The sequence below is a fragment of the Schistocerca nitens genome, chromosome 2 (assembly GCF_023898315.1).
Source record: "Schistocerca nitens isolate TAMUIC-IGC-003100 chromosome 2, iqSchNite1.1, whole genome shotgun sequence".
NCBI lineage: Eukaryota > Metazoa > Arthropoda > Insecta > Orthoptera > Acrididae > Schistocerca > Schistocerca nitens.
This window is the reverse complement of record NC_064615.1, coordinates 1,024,245,456-1,024,264,393: the sequence shown is the minus strand read 5'-3', so window position 1 is coordinate 1,024,264,393 and position 18,938 is coordinate 1,024,245,456. Positions and strand designations below refer to the sequence as shown.

The 18,938-nt window shown below is 52.7% G+C and overlaps 12 non-coding genes across 12 annotated transcripts; all 12 read right to left on the bottom strand.

Annotated features, from left to right (window-relative positions):
* Positions 1-288: 288 nt before the first annotated feature.
* LOC126238291 (5S ribosomal RNA) lies at positions 289-407 on the bottom strand. The gene has a single exon (XR_007545308.1). It is a non-coding gene; the product is annotated as a 5S ribosomal RNA (ribosomal RNA).
* An 8,465-nt stretch (positions 408-8,872) lies between these two features.
* On the bottom strand, positions 8,873-8,991 carry LOC126238290 (5S ribosomal RNA). The gene has a single exon (XR_007545307.1). It is a non-coding gene; the product is annotated as a 5S ribosomal RNA (ribosomal RNA).
* An 852-nt stretch (positions 8,992-9,843) lies between these two features.
* Positions 9,844-9,962, bottom strand: LOC126238289 (5S ribosomal RNA). The gene has a single exon (XR_007545306.1). It is a non-coding gene; the product is annotated as a 5S ribosomal RNA (ribosomal RNA).
* Positions 9,963-10,814: 852 nt separating this feature from the next.
* LOC126238288 (5S ribosomal RNA) lies at positions 10,815-10,933 on the bottom strand. Its single transcript, XR_007545305.1, has one exon. It is a non-coding gene; the product is annotated as a 5S ribosomal RNA (ribosomal RNA).
* An 852-nt stretch (positions 10,934-11,785) lies between these two features.
* Positions 11,786-11,904, bottom strand: LOC126238287 (5S ribosomal RNA). The gene has a single exon (XR_007545304.1). It is a non-coding gene; the product is annotated as a 5S ribosomal RNA (ribosomal RNA).
* An 852-nt stretch (positions 11,905-12,756) lies between these two features.
* LOC126238286 (5S ribosomal RNA) lies at positions 12,757-12,875 on the bottom strand. Its single transcript, XR_007545303.1, has one exon. It is a non-coding gene; the product is annotated as a 5S ribosomal RNA (ribosomal RNA).
* An 852-nt stretch (positions 12,876-13,727) lies between these two features.
* On the bottom strand, positions 13,728-13,846 carry LOC126238285 (5S ribosomal RNA). Its single transcript, XR_007545302.1, has one exon. It is a non-coding gene; the product is annotated as a 5S ribosomal RNA (ribosomal RNA).
* Positions 13,847-14,698: 852 nt separating this feature from the next.
* On the bottom strand, positions 14,699-14,817 carry LOC126238284 (5S ribosomal RNA). Its single transcript, XR_007545301.1, has one exon. It is a non-coding gene; the product is annotated as a 5S ribosomal RNA (ribosomal RNA).
* Positions 14,818-15,669: 852 nt separating this feature from the next.
* Positions 15,670-15,788, bottom strand: LOC126238282 (5S ribosomal RNA). The gene has a single exon (XR_007545299.1). It is a non-coding gene; the product is annotated as a 5S ribosomal RNA (ribosomal RNA).
* Positions 15,789-16,640: 852 nt separating this feature from the next.
* On the bottom strand, positions 16,641-16,759 carry LOC126238281 (5S ribosomal RNA). Its single transcript, XR_007545298.1, has one exon. It is a non-coding gene; the product is annotated as a 5S ribosomal RNA (ribosomal RNA).
* Positions 16,760-17,611: 852 nt separating this feature from the next.
* LOC126238280 (5S ribosomal RNA) lies at positions 17,612-17,730 on the bottom strand. The gene has a single exon (XR_007545297.1). It is a non-coding gene; the product is annotated as a 5S ribosomal RNA (ribosomal RNA).
* Positions 17,731-18,582: 852 nt separating this feature from the next.
* LOC126238279 (5S ribosomal RNA) lies at positions 18,583-18,701 on the bottom strand. The gene has a single exon (XR_007545296.1). It is a non-coding gene; the product is annotated as a 5S ribosomal RNA (ribosomal RNA).
* Positions 18,702-18,938: the final 237 nt, after the last annotated feature.

Below are 18,938 nucleotides of genomic sequence, written 5' to 3'. Positions count from 1 at the left end.
AAGGAATAAATTCGTGATTACAAAAATTTGGAACTCTACACTCCTACACAAAAATAGGCGGTGACGTATTTCAGAAATCACCTGCCGATTCGTACTGTTTTGTCGTTTTCAAAGTCTTCTTGGCAAACTTGGTTAGCACATTCTCCCTCAAACTGAGTTAATTACTGCATTTTCGTACCATTACAGTAGTGTAAAAGGCTTAAGGAAGCATCTTTGTCACAACAGAAAGGTAGTTTGAAAATTGGGCTGGCAGGGGTAGCGACATAATAACAAAAAAAAATGGAAGGCAGCCAACAGCACCCGGGTTTCCCAGGCGGTCACCCATCCAAGTACTAACCGGGCCCGATGATGCTTAACTTCGGTGATCGGACGAGAACCGGTGTATTCATCATGGTATGGCCGTTGGCGCTCATCTAATGTAGGAGCACGGCAGAATCCGCGTTCGGCTTTTCTCCCAACACACAAAATGTTAGTTTTCGACCGCATTTGACGAAAGCACTTCCTTCCGCAACAGCCAGTTCCTCGAGGACGGCGCGGGGGGCGCGCCCGGCGTCCCAGCAGAGCGACGGCCGAATTAGCGGGCGCACCGCCGCGTGTGTGAGACGCACTGCTGCTCGTTGCACCTCCTGTCATTCGCTGCGCGCGTGCAGCCTTCGACACTAGCGGAGGACGCATCTTGTCCCTGGTGTCCAGCGGAGGGCCTGTGCGTGGTGTGGCAGTGTCGTGCTGGAGGGCGCCACTGGTAGCATGTGGGCTTCCTCGCCTCGCCTCGCCTCGCGTCGCCTCGCCTCGCCTCACACCAGGTGTGTGCGTAGTTTGCAGTGCATTCGCACCATTCCTATCCCTGTCCCCGTCCCCGTCCCGACTTGTCCCGACTTTGCTCGACTGCCGCTCGCTGCCGCTCGGGTCGTGGTCCATATGACAGCGCAAGCACGACAAACGTCTGCGGGACGAGACGAGACGAGACGACTAAGGAATAAATTCGTGATTACAAAAAATTGGAACTCTACACTCCTACACAAAAATAGGCGGTGACGTATTTCAGAAATCACCTGCCGATTCGTACTGTTTTGTCGTTTTCAAAGTCTTCTTGGCAAACTTGGTTAGCACATTCTCCCTCAAACTGAGTTAATTACTGCATTTTCGTACCATTACAGTAGTGTAAAAGGCTTAAGGAAGCATCTTTGTCACAACAGAAAGGTAGTTTGAAAATTGGGCTGGCAGGGGTAGCGACATAATAACAAAAAAAAATGGAAGGCAGCCAACAGCACCCGGGTTTCCCAGGCGGTCACCCATCCAAGTACTAACCGGGCCCGATGATGCTTAACTTCGGTGATCGGACGAGAACCGGTGTATTTTTTTTTTTTGTACTTTTTTTTTTATTTTTTTTTTTTTTTTTTTGACGAGAACCAGTGTATTTTTTTTTTCTTGACGAGAACCTGCGTATTTTTTTTAATTTTATTTTGAAACGCATTATTCACGATCACCGCCACAGAAAGTAAAAGTAAATTTATGGGGCAATAAGCTCACCACGCTTGAAAAAAAATGAAAACTGTATTATCTGGCATTATCATGCCGCATAATATTAGTTGAAACTAATATGCAGGGTCACCGCCACAAAAAAAAAATATATGTGAAACATTAGGCCGCAAGTCCGCCACGATTCAAAAATGAATGAAAATCAAAGTACCGGCATAATCATGCCGCCGAAAAATAGTGAAACATTTTGCAGGGACCACCGCCACAAAAAATAAAAGCAAAAGCAAAAGTATGAGGCAATTAGCTCTTCACACTTAAAACAAATGAAACAGGATTACCTGGCATTTATCATGCCGCAGAAGAATGAGATGAAACACACATGTAGGATCACTGCCACAAAAAATAAACGTGAGATAGTAGGCTGCAAGTTCGCCACACTTCAAAAATGAATGAAAATTGAAGTACCCGCATTATCGTGCCACAGAAAAAAAATGGCTAAACACACATGCAACTCGCCATGCCGCAAGAAAAAAATGAAAAACTAAAGTACCTGGCAATTGACACGCCACAGAAAAAAGAGCTCAACACATAAGGCGACACTGCACTCGTAAAGGCAAAACAACTAAGAAAAACAGGCACGTAAGCTAGACATAAGAGTCGTGGCAGTAATTAGCATTGACACATTTAGGTAACACACGGCCCAAATGGCGTCACCATAATTAGAGAAAGAAAATGTGTGTCAGTACCACATACAAGACGCCAAGGCGTCCAAAAATTGGAAAAAGTAATAAAGAAGTCAAATGAATGAATAAATGAAAGAAAGAAAATTTCATAGTCGCAGAACTTTCGTATAACCGTGAGAGATCGCTACATTCAAATAGTTCGCGAAATCTGCACTGTATGTCTTTTTACGTTTCGTCGTCACAAAACAATCCCAGAGATATGCCAGATAAGAAAATGCATCAGACAGTTCCAGACCAATCAGGGCGTAAACCGTATGTCCAAACAACCACACAGTAGTTTTATGCCTTGCACGTGGAAAATACTTAAAATCAGGGGTAATAACGGAAGTCACAGTGACATTTGCCGGTACAGTTCTATGAATAAGTGCGAGCATGATCTGACAAAGCGACCACACGTCTGCAACAGCCCGACACTGCAGCCGGTGCTCCCTGGTGTCAGGCGCGCCACACCTGCCACAGTTGGGCGAGGCGAGGAGGTGGATGTCGGCGAGGCGTTGGTTGGTCGATAAGGTGTTGTTCACCAACTTGAACCACAACGCCGAAACGTCGGTTGGCAACACGCTGTCATTGATGTTTGCCCACACCTGTTTCCAGTTCACAGCAGGGAGGCGAACCTCCAACTTGTGAACCGGCGGCCGTCCCATCAGGTCGGCGTAGAGACGCCGAGCGGTACAGTGTGGATCGTTAGCCGTTCTTAAAACGTAACTGCGAGTGAGATAATATTCTCGCAGGAACGACAAACGATACGGGATGTCGGCGACAGAAACAGGGGCGCACTCAGACGCCGGCCGACAAATCTCCAATAAAGCAGCCGTGGAGCCACCTGGACAGCTGGTCTGCAGCGCAGCTGTGCGATTTACAAGCAACGCCGCACATTTACGTCCAAAATCCACAAGTCCTAGTCCTCCCAAGGATCTGTCAAGGACACAGACCGACGCCCGCACCTTAAAAATTTCATGACGCCACAATAACCAGAAAACAACACGTGAGATGGAACGCGCAATCAATTTCGGGACGCAGAGCAGCTGCGCAACATACCATGCCCGCGAGAGAATAAACGTGTTAATGAGGTCGACTTTTTGTAGCAAATTGAGCCGTCGGGAAGCATGTGTACGACATAGAATGCGAATACCCGTAAGGAGTGACCGCCAGTTCCGAGCCTGCATGTTCTGCGGCGACGCAGTAACGTCGAGACCCAAAATGGTGTGGTGGGAAACAACGCGGAACCACGGCCTTCGGTCGTCAACACCGTGCAACCCCAGTGGAAGGAGCACAGTTTTCCGTGCATTGATTCGGGCACCAGAAGCTCGTTCGTAACGGTCCAATAAAGCTCTAGTGGCATCAATATCCGCCGTATGCGCTACAAAAACGCCCACATCATCAGCGTAGGCTGAACATCGCAACGACACATTGCCAATTTGAATCCCATGGAGTGTACGGTCGAGAGCTCGCAACAGTGGATCGATGGCAAGCACAAAGTAAAACATGGACAACGGACAGCCTTGTCGAACAGAACGACGTATCGGAAGAGGCACTGTCGGCCAGCCATTGACAATGACGACCGACCGAGCTCCCGTGAGTAAGTTGCGTACCACTTCCAGAAATTGGAGACCGAAACCCATGCGCGACATGACCTGAAGGAGGTATTCGTGGCTGACACGATCGAAGGCGTTGGCAAAGTCAATGGATAAGATTCCGGCGGAGGAACCAGGAGCCGCTGCTGAACAGACAACATCCCTGTATGCAGAAGCCGCAGTAAAGATGTTACGATGCCGTACTCCACACGACTGGGGAGCAGCAATAACCTTATCCATGACAGATTTCAACTTGTCAGCCACGCACCTCGCAACGATCTTATAGTCGGCATTTAATAAAGTGATAGGCCGCAGGTCTTGGACGCGACAGTCTCCTTCCTTCTTAGGAATAAGCACCACCCTACCGTCCATAAAACGGCCGGGTACCGCCACACCACGAAGGACTTCGTTAATCAAGGAAGTGAACGTGCCCCCAATAATGTCCCAGATGGCTAGATAAAATTCCGTCGGTAAACCGTCGGGCCCAGGAGACTTCCCCTTTGGACACGCCTTCAATATCGATAAAACATCTTGTGGCAACAACGCTGCAGTTAACTCGGCGCGATCGGCGTCCGTTAAAAAACAACGCAACTCGTCTAAACAGGCGGCAGTGGCGATGCCATCACCATCACAGTTGGAAAACAACGCAGAATAATACGCAGTGACGTGAGCGACCACATCCCGCCTGCCAACGAGGCGATCGCCATCATCTGTTAGCAAACTGCGAACACATTTCGTAGACGCCAAGCGTCGCTCCTTTGCCAAATAAAAAGTCGTCGGATGCTCCTCATCAACGGCGCCCGCGAAACGACTACGGACTACGTAGCCTTTCGCCCTTTCGCGATGGATCCCCAGAATCTTGCTCTTAATGCGATTGAGCCGCAGACGGAGGTTACCAAATTGGTCAATAGGGGCGTCGAAGGCATCCCTAAGACACTGCTGGTAAAAGTCGAGCGTACGGTGCCTCCAGTACGACTCCTCGCGACTGAACGCTTGCGCGGCACGACGTAGCTGAGGCTTAGCTAACGCCAACCACCAATCAAGCGTCGAAGGGTAGTTGCCAACTTTTTGAATGCAAGATTCCCACACAGCCGTAATAGTTAGTCGGAAACCATCCTTCGGCAAATGAGTAACGTTTAGCTTCCAAACCCGCGGGACAGGAGCCGCAGCTCCACCCTGCAGCCGCACATCACAAACGTAGCCACAGTGGTCACTGAACGCCACGGGGAGCACGTCAACACGACGGAGAGCATCCTTGAGGGCGCGAGAGACATAAATACGGTCAAGGCGACTGCCCCCGGTGTTGTAGATGTGCGTGAATACAGTGCGACGTGGGTGGAAATGTCGCCAAGTATCACACAAATCAGCAGCAGTAATCAACGCGGAAAGTTCTGGACACAGTGAGGGAGCGGTACTCATATCTGCAGCATCAACAACACAGTTAAAATCCCCTCCTACCACAAGTGGACGACCAGGTGTTAAAAAAGGACAAATCTCATAGCTAAAAAAACGCGACCGGTCACGGCGCCTGTCCGCGCCCGACGCCGCATAGATATTTACAACACGGACTCCTCTTACCGTACACGCAATAGCACGGCCGTTAGGCATCACCTGAACGTCTTGTGGCTCTAACGACTCTTTGAATAAAATGGCAGTGCCACACTTAGAGTCACGGTCCACATTGTAAATAACATCATAGCCAGGAATATCACTAAAAACTCTGCCGGCCACCTCCTGAAGAAAAACAACATCATAACGGCCAAATTTTAGGAGGTCAGTAAATAATAACACCTTATACGCAGCCGTGACGGTATTGACATTCAAGGTTAAGATTGAAAATAAACTCATCGGTCTAGAGGTGGAGTAAAGAGAAAAACATCAAGCCATCCGACAGGAGGCGCGTCACTTAGCGTGGTAGGAAAGTACACAAAACGATATCCCTGTCATGAGGATACAAATGGAAGTGAACATGTACAAATGTAAAAGTGTAGAGAGACACAACATGCGTAATAAAAAATAAAACGTAAAAACACAAGTGGGCAGATACCACATACCCACCCCGTTAATAACACAGTAGAACTTGTAAGAAAAACATGACAAAACTGGCCGGAATTACACCATTCTAGAATTTGCAAACCCGCAGGAAGTTGCACAAATAGAAAAAAGCGGCAACCAAAAACCCCGCAGCAAAGCAAGACCCACCTGATAATTGCAACAGATAGGACATTAGTCACGCATAATAAAAGTAACACAATGAGAACAGAAAACATGCGTGCATTGAACATGCGCACAGCGCAGACCGAACACAGTGGAACACAACAGCTGCGCGAAATAACGACAACCAACTCCACATAATTAAACGTGCGTGTACAATCTTTCCGGGAAGGCAGCGGAAAAACGCAACAAACGTGGCATGTTAATGTCATTTATATGACACGCGATAAGTACGCCAAACTTACAACATCGCTGGCACATTACAAAACTTCACGACGACAGCAAGACAGCAAAGTGGACATGAATATTAAGCGGCATTGATAAACCGTAGATAGAACAACAGACATCAGACAGCGAGTAAGCACAGGAAAACACATAGATTTCTACAAATAAACTGCTGCAAAAAAAGGACGCCAAAAAGCAGACAGAAAACCGCCCCTCAACATAGCAACATTGCCACAAGACAATATGACAATAGAAGCGAAACATAATAAGCACGACACTGAAATCAGATGATAACGGCGGCAACAGAAAGGCAAGCGGCGATACTGCACCGTCCATGGGCTGACAAACACGTCACGGCAAACATTCATAGTAAAAGATAACACCATTGCTACACGCGGAAACCTTTGGCAAGCCACTGGACAAAAAGAGCAAAGGGGAAAAAGCTCTACCGTAAATTATTGTCCACGTGCAAGGCACAGCGTGATTAGTACAAAACACAAGAAACATTTGACAATCACAGAAAGTTAACATTTAAAACTACTGAGTGGTTTGAACAAAAATGCATTTACGTAGGCGCGGGTGGGGGGTCCGGAACCACCCCCGACAGTGGGGCGTCCTCCGGCGACTTCCACCAAGCGTCATCCTGTTCCATACGGTCCCTGTCAACTTGCGAGGATTCTGCCTCCATCGGTTCCGCACGGGTGGGGGAGGCCGCAGCCGACCCCGAACGCGTGCGTTGCCGTCGCAATGACAGATTGCCGACCTGATCGCTCTTACGCTTAACAGGCGGCTCGGCCTTATCGCCCTGATTTCCCAGTAGCTGACGCAAATGCTGGGTCTGTTCGTGTATGCGCGTCTCCCTCGTGTCCTTCGTCCCACCCCCTGAGCACGACGACAGTGTCTCCGAGTCGCTACCAGTTCCTGATAGAGCGGTCGGTGAGCTGTCCCTGGATTTCTTCCCTTTCCGCTTACGCTGCTTACGCTGCTGCTTCGGCAGCGTAGGCTTTGCCTTCGGGGCGGGCGGCGGGGGCAGAATCGCCTCCACGTGTTCAGAAACAGGGACAGACGGTACCGGTACTTCAGGTGGCGGAACGGACTCTGGCTGCGAAGGTAGAGGTTCTACCGGTGTCGCGGCGACAATATCCATAACATTAGACACTGAAACAGAGGCAACGGGTGCGTCTACCGCAGGTGGCGGAACCGGTGGGGCGGGTTGGGATACCGTGCCCGCTACTACCTCACTAAGAAGCGGCACAAACTGGCCAGAGGCGTCTACAGGCCGTTCACGTGGGAGCTGAACAGGGCGTCGGCGTGGGCAGTCCGTGCGCAAATGTTCCGACGAATGACAAACGGAACAAGTTGGCGGTTGCCCGACATAACTTATTTGCGCACGCACGCCCGCGATCATGAAATAAGACGGAATGTGCTTTTTCAAGTCGATTCTAACACTCCGGACGCCACTGTTTACTTGGTACCGGTAGCCACTACCCCACTTGTCGTTACTGATGGACAACACCGTCCCAAACTGCGACAACCCGCGAGAGATGTAGTCATTCGGACATTCGGGAGGCACATTGAAAACACGAACAGTTCGCACACCGTAGCCGGAGGGAACAATCTGCACGTCACTGACACTGCCATCGAAATGTTTAAATTTACGCACGCCAGCAAAGGTCTCAATAAACTTATCATAATGGTCAGCACTGGTAAACTTAATGAATAACGAATATAAAATGAAATCAAGCTGAAAAGTGTCAACGACCGCATCCGGTAATTTAAGTTCATCGAATATCCATTCATGGATCTCAAAAGCTGTCGGCCGCTTAGCAGTTCGATCAAAAACACACTGTGCGCTATTCGCCCTGTTGAATGTCGACATGATTGTACTCACCGGCTGTAGAACAGCAAACACAGACACTGGCAGGAACAACCACGCGCCGATGCGCACGCGACGACAGCCAAGTCAACACTGACAGCGAACGACCGCAGGCGGAGCCACAGCACCGAGGTGTTGCTGGGCGCGTGCAGCCTTCGACACTAGCGGAGGACGCATCTTGTCCCTGGTGTCCAGCGGAGGGCCTGTGCGTGGTGTGGCAGTGTCGTGCTGGAGGGCGCCACTGGTAGCATGTGGGCTTCCTCGCCTCGCCTCGCCTCGCGTCGCCTCGCCTCGCCTCACACCAGGTGTGTGCGTAGTTTGCAGTGCATTCGCACCATTCCTATCCCTGTCCCCGTCCCCGTCCCGACTTGTCCCGACTTTGCTCGACTGCCGCTCGCTGCCGCTCGGGTCGTGGTCCATATGACAGCGCAAGCACGACAAACGTCTGCGGGACGAGACGAGACGAGACGACTAAGGAATAAATTCGTGATTACAAAAATTTGGAACTCTACACTCCTACACAAAAATAGGCGGTGACGTATTTCAGAAATCACCTGCCGATTCGTACTGTTTTGTCGTTTTCAAAGTCTTCTTGGCAAACTTGGTTAGCACATTCTCCCTCAAACTGAGTTAATTACTGCATTTTCGTACCATTACAGTAGTGTAAAAGGCTTAAGGAAGCATCTTTGTCACAACAGAAAGGTAGTTTGAAAATTGGGCTGGCAGGGGTAGCGACATAATAACAAAAAAAAATGGAAGGCAGCCAACAGCACCCGGGTTTCCCAGGCGGTCACCCATCCAAGTACTAACCGGGCCCGATGATGCTTAACTTCGGTGATCGGACGAGAACCGGTGTATTCATCATGGTATGGCCGTTGGCGCTCATCTAATGTAGGAGCACGGCAGAATCCGCGTTCGGCTTTTCTCCCAACACACAAAATGTTAGTTTTCGACCGCATTTGACGAAAGCACTTCCTTCCGCAACAGCCAGTTCCTCGAGGACGGCGCGGGGGGCGCGCCCGGCGTCCCAGCAGAGCGACGGCCGAATTAGCGGGCGCACCGCCGCGTGTGTGAGACGCACTGCTGCTCGTTGCACCTCCTGTCATTCGCTGCGCGCGTGCAGCCTTCGACACTAGCGGAGGACGCATCTTGTCCCTGGTGTCCAGCGGAGGGCCTGTGCGTGGTGTGGCAGTGTCGTGCTGGAGGGCGCCACTGGTAGCATGTGGGCTTCCTCGCCTCGCCTCGCCTCGCGTCGCCTCGCCTCGCCTCACACCAGGTGTGTGCGTAGTTTGCAGTGCATTCGCACCATTCCCATCCCTGTCCCCGTCCCCGTCCCGACTTGTCCCGACTTTGCTCGACTGCCGCTCGCTGCCGCTCGGGTCGTGGTCCATATGACAGCGCAAGCACGACAAACGTCTGCGGGACGAGACGAGACGAGACGACTAAGGAATAAATTCGTGATTACAAAAAATTGGAACTCTACACTCCTACACAAAAATAGGCGGTGACGTATTTCAGAAATCACCTGCCGATTCGTACTGTTTTGTCGTTTTCAAAGTCTTCTTGGCAAACTTGGTTAGCACATTCTCCCTCAAACTGAGTTAATTACTGCATTTTCGTACCATTACAGTAGTGTAAAAGGCTTAAGGAAGCATCTTTGTCACAACAGAAAAGTAGTTTGAAAATTGGGCTGGCAGGGGTAGCGACATAATAACAAAAAAAAATGGAAGGCAGCCAACAGCACCCGGGTTTCCCAGGCGGTCACCCATCCAAGTACTAACCGGGCCCGATGATGCTTAACTTCGGTGATCGGACGAGAACCGGTGTATTCATCATGGTATGGCCGTTGGCGCTCATCTAATGTAGGAGCACGGCAGAATCCGCGTTCGGCTTTTCTCCCAACACACAAAATGTTAGTTTTCGACCGCATTTGACGAAAGCACTTCCTTCCGCAACAGCCAGTTCCTCGAGGACGGCGCGGGGGGCGCGCCCGGCGTCCCAGCAGAGCGACGGCCGAATTAGCGGGCGCACCGCCGCGTGTGTGACACGCACTGCTGCTCGTTGCACCTCCTGTCATTCGCTGCGCGCGTGCAGCCTTCGACACTAGCGGAGGACGCATCTTGTCCCTGGTGTCCAGCGGAGGGCCTGTGCGTGGTGTGGCAGTGTCGTGCTGGAGGGCGCCACTGGTAGCATGTGGGCTTCCTCGCCTCGCCTCGCCTCGCGTCGCCTCGCCTCGCCTCACACCAGGTGTGTGCGTAGTTTGCAGTGCATTCGCACCATTCCCATCCCTGTCCCCGTCCCCGTCCCGACTTGTCCCGACTTTGCTCGACTGCCGCTCGCTGCCGCTCGGGTCGTGGTCCATATGACAGCGCAAGCACGACAAACGTCTGCGGGACGAGACGAGACGAGACGACTAAGGAATAAATTCGTGATTACAAAAAATTGGAACTCTACACTCCTACACAAAAATAGGCGGTGACGTGTTTCAGAAATCACCTGCCGATTCGTACTGTTTTGTCGTTTTCAAAGTCTTCTTGGCAAACTTGGTTAGCACATTCTCCCTCAAACTGAGTTAATTACTGCATTTTCGTACCATTACAGTAGTGTAAAAGGCTTAAGGAAGCATCTTTGTCACAACAGAAAGGTAGTTTGAAAATTGGGCTGGCAGGGGTAGCGACATAATAACAAAAAAAAATGGAAGGCAGCCAACAGCACCCGGGTTTCCCAGGCGGTCACCCATCCAAGTACTAACCGGGCCCGATGATGCTTAACTTCGGTGATCGGACGAGAACCGGTGTATTCATCATGGTATGGCCGTTGGCGCTCATCTAATGTAGGAGCACGGCAGAATCCGCGTTCGGCTTTTCTCCCAACACACAAAATGTTAGTTTTCGACCGCATTTGACGAAAGCACTTCCTTCCGCAACAGCCAGTTCCTCGAGGACGGCGCGGGGGGCGCGCCCGGCGTCCCAGCAGAGCGACGGCCGAATTAGCGGGCGCACCGCCGCGTGTGTGACACGCACTGCTGCTCGTTGCACCTCCTGTCATTCGCTGCGCGCGTGCAGCCTTCGACACTAGCGGAGGACGCATCTTGTCCCTGGTGTCCAGCGGAGGGCCTGTGCGTGGTGTGGCAGTGTCGTGCTGGAGGGCGCCACTGGTAGCATGTGGGCTTCCTCGCCTCGCCTCGCCTCGCGTCGCCTCGCCTCGCCTCACACCAGGTGTGTGCGTAGTTTGCAGTGCATTCGCACCATTCCCATCCCTGTCCCCGTCCCCGTCCCGACTTGTCCCGACTTTGCTCGACTGCCGCTCGCTGCCGCTCGGGTCGTGGTCCATATGACAGCGCAAGCACGACAAACGTCTGCGGGACGAGACGAGACGAGACGACTAAGGAATAAATTCGTGATTACAAAAAATTGGAACTCTACACTCCTACACAAAAATAGGCGGTGACGTATTTCAGAAATCACCTGCCGATTCGTACTGTTTTGTCGTTTTCAAAGTCTTCTTGGCAAACTTGGTTAGCACATTCTCCCTCAAACTGAGTTAATTACTGCATTTTCGTACCATTACAGTAGTGTAAAAGGCTTAAGGAAGCATCTTTGTCACAACAGAAAAGTAGTTTGAAAATTGGGCTGGCAGGGGTAGCGACATAATAACAAAAAAAAATGGAAGGCAGCCAACAGCACCCGGGTTTCCCAGGCGGTCACCCATCCAAGTACTAACCGGGCCCGATGATGCTTAACTTCGGTGATCGGACGAGAACCGGTGTATTCATCATGGTATGGCCGTTGGCGCTCATCTAATGTAGGAGCACGGCAGAATCCGCGTTCGGCTTTTCTCCCAACACACAAAATGTTAGTTTTCGACCGCATTTGACGAAAGCACTTCCTTCCGCAACAGCCAGTTCCTCGAGGACGGCGCGGGGGGCGCGCCCGGCGTCCCAGCAGAGCGACGGCCGAATTAGCGGGCGCACCGCCGCGTGTGTGACACGCACTGCTGCTCGTTGCACCTCCTGTCATTCGCTGCGCGCGTGCAGCCTTCGACACTAGCGGAGGACGCATCTTGTCCCTGGTGTCCAGCGGAGGGCCTGTGCGTGGTGTGGCAGTGTCGTGCTGGAGGGCGCCACTGGTAGCATGTGGGCTTCCTCGCCTCGCCTCGCCTCGCGTCGCCTCGCCTCGCCTCACACCAGGTGTGTGCGTAGTTTGCAGTGCATTCGCACCATTCCCATCCCTGTCCCCGTCCCCGTCCCGACTTGTCCCGACTTTGCTCGACTGCCGCTCGCTGCCGCTCGGGTCGTGGTCCATATGACAGCGCAAGCACGACAAACGTCTGCGGGACGAGACGAGACGAGACGACTAAGGAATAAATTCGTGATTACAAAAAATTGGAACTCTACACTCCTACACAAAAATAGGCGGTGACGTGTTTCAGAAATCACCTGCCGATTCGTACTGTTTTGTCGTTTTCAAAGTCTTCTTGGCAAACTTGGTTAGCACATTCTCCCTCAAACTGAGTTAATTACTGCATTTTCGTACCATTACAGTAGTGTAAAAGGCTTAAGGAAGCATCTTTGTCACAACAGAAAGGTAGTTTGAAAATTGGGCTGGCAGGGGTAGCGACATAATAACAAAAAAAAATGGAAGGCAGCCAACAGCACCCGGGTTTCCCAGGCGGTCACCCATCCAAGTACTAACCGGGCCCGATGATGCTTAACTTCGGTGATCGGACGAGAACCGGTGTATTCATCATGGTATGGCCGTTGGCGCTCATCTAATGTAGGAGCACGGCAGAATCCGCGTTCGGCTTTTCTCCCAACACACAAAATGTTAGTTTTCGACCGCATTTGACGAAAGCACTTCCTTCCGCAACAGCCAGTTCCTCGAGGACGGCGCGGGGGGCGCGCCCGGCGTCCCAGCAGAGCGACGGCCGAATTAGCGGGCGCACCGCCGCGTGTGTGAGACGCACTGCTGCTCGTTGCACCTCCTGTCATTCGCTGCGCGCGTGCAGCCTTCGACACTAGCGGAGGACGCATCTTGTCCCTGGTGTCCAGCGGAGGGCCTGTGCGTGGTGTGGCAGTGTCGTGCTGGAGGGCGCCACTGGTAGCATGTGGGCTTCCTCGCCTCGCCTCGCCTCGCGTCGCCTCGCCTCGCCTCACACCAGGTGTGTGCGTAGTTTGCAGTGCATTCGCACCATTCCCATCCCTGTCCCCGTCCCCGTCCCGACTTGTCCCGACTTTGCTCGACTGCCGCTCGCTGCCGCTCGGGTCGTGGTCCATATGACAGCGCAAGCACGACAAACGTCTGCGGGACGAGACGAGACGAGACGACTAAGGAATAAATTCGTGATTACAAAAAATTGGAACTCTACACTCCTACACAAAAATAGGCGGTGACGTGTTTCAGAAATCACCTGCCGATTCGTACTGTTTTGTCGTTTTCAAAGTCTTCTTGGCAAACTTGGTTAGCACATTCTCCCTCAAACTGAGTTAATTACTGCATTTTCGTACCATTACAGTAGTGTAAAAGGCTTAAGGAAGCATCTTTGTCACAACAGAAAGGTAGTTTGAAAATTGGGCTGGCAGGGGTAGCGACATAATAACAAAAAAAAATGGAAGGCAGCCAACAGCACCCGGGTTTCCCAGGCGGTCACCCATCCAAGTACTAACCGGGCCCGATGATGCTTAACTTCGGTGATCGGACGAGAACCGGTGTATTCATCATGGTATGGCCGTTGGCGCTCATCTAATGTAGGAGCACGGCAGAATCCGCGTTCGGCTTTTCTCCCAACACACAAAATGTTAGTTTTCGACCGCATTTGACGAAAGCACTTCCTTCCGCAACAGCCAGTTCCTCGAGGACGGCGCGGGGGGCGCGCCCGGCGTCCCAGCAGAGCGACGGCCGAATTAGCGGGCGCACCGCCGCGTGTGTGAGACGCACTGCTGCTCGTTGCACCTCCTGTCATTCGCTGCGCGCGTGCAGCCTTCGACACTAGCGGAGGACGCATCTTGTCCCTGGTGTCCAGCGGAGGGCCTGTGCGTGGTGTGGCAGTGTCGTGCTGGAGGGCGCCACTGGTAGCATGTGGGCTTCCTCGCCTCGCCTCGCCTCGCGTCGCCTCGCCTCGCCTCACACCAGGTGTGTGCGTAGTTTGCAGTGCATTCGCACCATTCCCATCCCTGTCCCCGTCCCCGTCCCGACTTGTCCCGACTTTGCTCGACTGCCGCTCGCTGCCGCTCGGGTCGTGGTCCATATGACAGCGCAAGCACGACAAACGTCTGCGGGACGAGACGAGACGAGACGACTAAGGAATAAATTCGTGATTACAAAAAATTGGAACTCTACACTCCTACACAAAAATAGGCGGTGACGTGTTTCAGAAATCACCTGCCGATTCGTACTGTTTTGTCGTTTTCAAAGTCTTCTTGGCAAACTTGGTTAGCACATTCTCCCTCAAACTGAGTTAATTACTGCATTTTCGTACCATTACAGTAGTGTAAAAGGCTTAAGGAAGCATCTTTGTCACAACAGAAAGGTAGTTTGAAAATTGGGCTGGCAGGGGTAGCGACATAATAACAAAAAAAAATGGAAGGCAGCCAACAGCACCCGGGTTTCCCAGGCGGTCACCCATCCAAGTACTAACCGGGCCCGATGATGCTTAACTTCGGTGATCGGACGAGAACCGGTGTATTCATCATGGTATGGCCGTTGGCGCTCATCTAATGTAGGAGCACGGCAGAATCCGCGTTCGGCTTTTCTCCCAACACACAAAATGTTAGTTTTCGACCGCATTTGACGAAAGCACTTCCTTCCGCAACAGCCAGTTCCTCGAGGACGGCGCGGGGGGCGCGCCCGGCGTCCCAGCAGAGCGACGGCCGAATTAGCGGGCGCACCGCCGCGTGTGTGACACGCACTGCTGCTCGTTGCACCTCCTGTCATTCGCTGCGCGCGTGCAGCCTTCGACACTAGCGGAGGACGCATCTTGTCCCTGGTGTCCAGCGGAGGGCCTGTGCGTGGTGTGGCAGTGTCGTGCTGGAGGGCGCCACTGGTAGCATGTGGGCTTCCTCGCCTCGCCTCGCCTCGCGTCGCCTCGCCTCGCCTCACACCAGGTGTGTGCGTAGTTTGCAGTGCATTCGCACCATTCCCATCCCTGTCCCCGTCCCCGTCCCGACTTGTCCCGACTTTGCTCGACTGCCGCTCGCTGCCGCTCGGGTCGTGGTCCATATGACAGCGCAAGCACGACAAACGTCTGCGGGACGAGACGAGACGAGACGACTAAGGAATAAATTCGTGATTACAAAAAATTGGAACTCTACACTCCTACACAAAAATAGGCGGTGACGTGTTTCAGAAATCACCTGCCGATTCGTACTGTTTTGTCGTTTTCAAAGTCTTCTTGGCAAACTTGGTTAGCACATTCTCCCTCAAACTGAGTTAATTACTGCATTTTCGTACCATTACAGTAGTGTAAAAGGCTTAAGGAAGCATCTTTGTCACAACAGAAAGGTAGTTTGAAAATTGGGCTGGCAGGGGTAGCGACATAATAACAAAAAAAAATGGAAGGCAGCCAACAGCACCCGGGTTTCCCAGGCGGTCACCCATCCAAGTACTAACCGGGCCCGATGATGCTTAACTTCGGTGATCGGACGAGAACCGGTGTATTCATCATGGTATGGCCGTTGGCGCTCATCTAATGTAGGAGCACGGCAGAATCCGCGTTCGGCTTTTCTCCCAACACACAAAATGTTAGTTTTCGACCGCATTTGACGAAAGCACTTCCTTCCGCAACAGCCAGTTCCTCGAGGACGGCGCGGGGGGCGCGCCCGGCGTCCCAGCAGAGCGACGGCCGAATTAGCGGGCGCACCGCCGCGTGTGTGACACGCACTGCTGCTCGTTGCACCTCCTGTCATTCGCTGCGCGCGTGCAGCCTTCGACACTAGCGGAGGACGCATCTTGTCCCTGGTGTCCAGCGGAGGGCCTGTGCGTGGTGTGGCAGTGTCGTGCTGGAGGGCGCCACTGGTAGCATGTGGGCTTCCTCGCCTCGCCTCGCCTCGCGTCGCCTCGCCTCGCCTCACACCAGGTGTGTGCGTAGTTTGCAGTGCATTCGCACCATTCCCATCCCTGTCCCCGTCCCCGTCCCGACTTGTCCCGACTTTGCTCGACTGCCGCTCGCTGCCGCTCGGGTCGTGGTCCATATGACAGCGCAAGCACGACAAACGTCTGCGGGACGAGACGAGACGAGACGACTAAGGAATAAATTCGTGATTACAAAAAATTGGAACTCTACACTCCTACACAAAAATAGGCGGTGACGTGTTTCAGAAATCACCTGCCGATTCGTACTGTTTTGTCGTTTTCAAAGTCTTCTTGGCAAACTTGGTTAGCACATTCTCCCTCAAACTGAGTTAATTACTGCATTTTCGTACCATTACAGTAGTGTAAAAGGCTTAAGGAAGCATCTTTGTCACAACAGAAAGGTAGTTTGAAAATTGGGCTGGCAGGGGTAGCGACATAATAACAAAAAAAAATGGAAGGCAGCCAACAGCACCCGGGTTTCCCAGGCGGTCACCCATCCAAGTACTAACCGGGCCCGATGATGCTTAACTTCGGTGATCGGACGAGAACCGGTGTATTCATCATGGTATGGCCGTTGGCGCTCATCTAATGTAGGAGCACGGCAGAATCCGCGTTCGGCTTTTCTCCCAACACACAAAATGTTAGTTTTCGACCGCATTTGACGAAAGCACTTCCTTCCGCAACAGCCAGTTCCTCGAGGACGGCGCGGGGGGCGCGCCCGGCGTCCCAGCAGAGCGACGGCCGAATTAGCGGGCGCACCGCCGCGTGTGTGACACGCACTGCTGCTCGTTGCACCTCCTGTCATTCGCTGCGCGCGTGCAGCCTTCGACACTAGCGGAGGACGCATCTTGTCCCTGGTGTCCAGCGGAGGGCCTGTGCGTGGTGTGGCAGTGTCGTGCTGGAGGGCGCCACTGGTAGCATGTGGGCTTCCTCGCCTCGCCTCGCCTCGCGTCGCCTCGCCTCGCCTCACACCAGGTGTGTGCGTAGTTTGCAGTGCATTCGCACCATTCCCATCCCTGTCCCCGTCCCCGTCCCGACTTGTCCCGACTTTGCTCGACTGCCGCTCGCTGCCGCTCGGGTCGTGGTCCATATGACAGCGCAAGCACGACAAACGTCTGCGGGACGAGACGAGACGAGACGACTAAGGAATAAATTCGTGATTACAAAAAATTGGAACTCTACACTCCTACACAAAAATAGGCGGTGACGTGTTTCAGAAATCACCTGCCGATTCGTACTGTTTTGTCGTTTTCAAAGTCTTCTTGGCAAACTTGGTTAGCACATTCTCCCTCAAACTGAGTTAATTACTGCATTTTCGTACCATTACAGTAGTGTAAAAGGCTTAAGGAAGCATCTTTGTCACAACAGAAAGGTAGTTTGAAAATTGGGCTGGCAGGGGTAGCGACATAATAACAAAAAAAAATGGAAGGCAGCCAACAGCACCCGGGTTTCCCAGGCGGTCACCCATCCAAGTACTAACCGGGCCCGATGATGCTTAACTTCGGTGATCGGACGAGAACCGGTGTATTCATCATGGTATGGCCGTTGGCGCTCATCTAATGTAGGAGCACGGCAGAATCCGCGTTCGGCTTTTCTCCCAACACACAAAATGTTAGTTTTCGACCGCATTTGACGAAAGCACTTCCTTCCGCAACAGCCAGTTCCTCGAGGACGGCGCGGGGGGCGCGCCCGGCGTCCCAGCAGAGCGACGGCCGAATTAGCGGGCGCACCGCCGCGTGTGTGAGACGCACTGCTGCTCGTTGCACCTCCTGTCATTCGCTGCGCGCGTGCAGCCTTCGACACTAGCGGAGGACGCATCTTGTCCCTGGTGTCCAGCGGAGGGCCTGTGCGTGGTGTGGCAGTGTCGTGCTGGAGGGCGCCACTGGTAGCATGTGGGCTTCCTCGCCTCGCCTCGCCTCGCGTCGCCTCGCCTCGCCTCACACCAGGTGTGTGCGTAGTTTGCAGTGCATTCGCACCATTCCCATCCCTGTCCCCGTCCCCGTCCCGACTTGTCCCGACTTTGCTCGACTGCCGCTCGCTGCCGCTCGGGTCGTGGTCCATATGACAGCGCAAGCACGACAAACGTCTGCGGGACGAGACGAGACGAGACGACTAAGGAATAAATTCGTGATTACAAAAAATTGGAACTCTACACTCCTACACAAAAATAGGCGGTGACGTGTTTCAGAAATCACCTGCCGATTCGTACTGTTTTGTCGTTTTCAAAGTCTTCTTGGCAAACTTGGTTAGCACATTCTCCCTCAAACTGAGTTAATTACTGCATTTTCGTACCATTACAGTAGTGTAAAAGGCTTAAGGAAGCATCTTTGTCACAACAGAAAGGTAGTTTGAAAATTGGGCTGGCAGGGGTAGCGACATAATAACAAAAAAAAATGGAAGGCAGCCAACAGCACCCGGGTTTCCCAGGCGGTCACCCATCCAAGTACTAACCGGGCCCGATGATGCTTAACTTCGGTGATCGGACGAGAACCGGTGTATTCATCATGGTATGGCCGTTGGCGCTCATCTAATGTAGGAGCACGGCAGAATCCGCGTTCGGCTTTTCTCCCAACACACAAAATGTTAGTTTTCGACCGCATTTGACGAAAGCACTTCCTTCCGCAACAGCCAGTTCCTCGAGGACGGCGCGGGGGGCGCGCCCGGCGTCCCAGCAGAGCGACGGCCGAATTAGCGGGCGCACCGCCGCGTGTGTGAGACGCACTGCTGCTCGTTGCACCTCCTGTCATTCGCTGCGCGC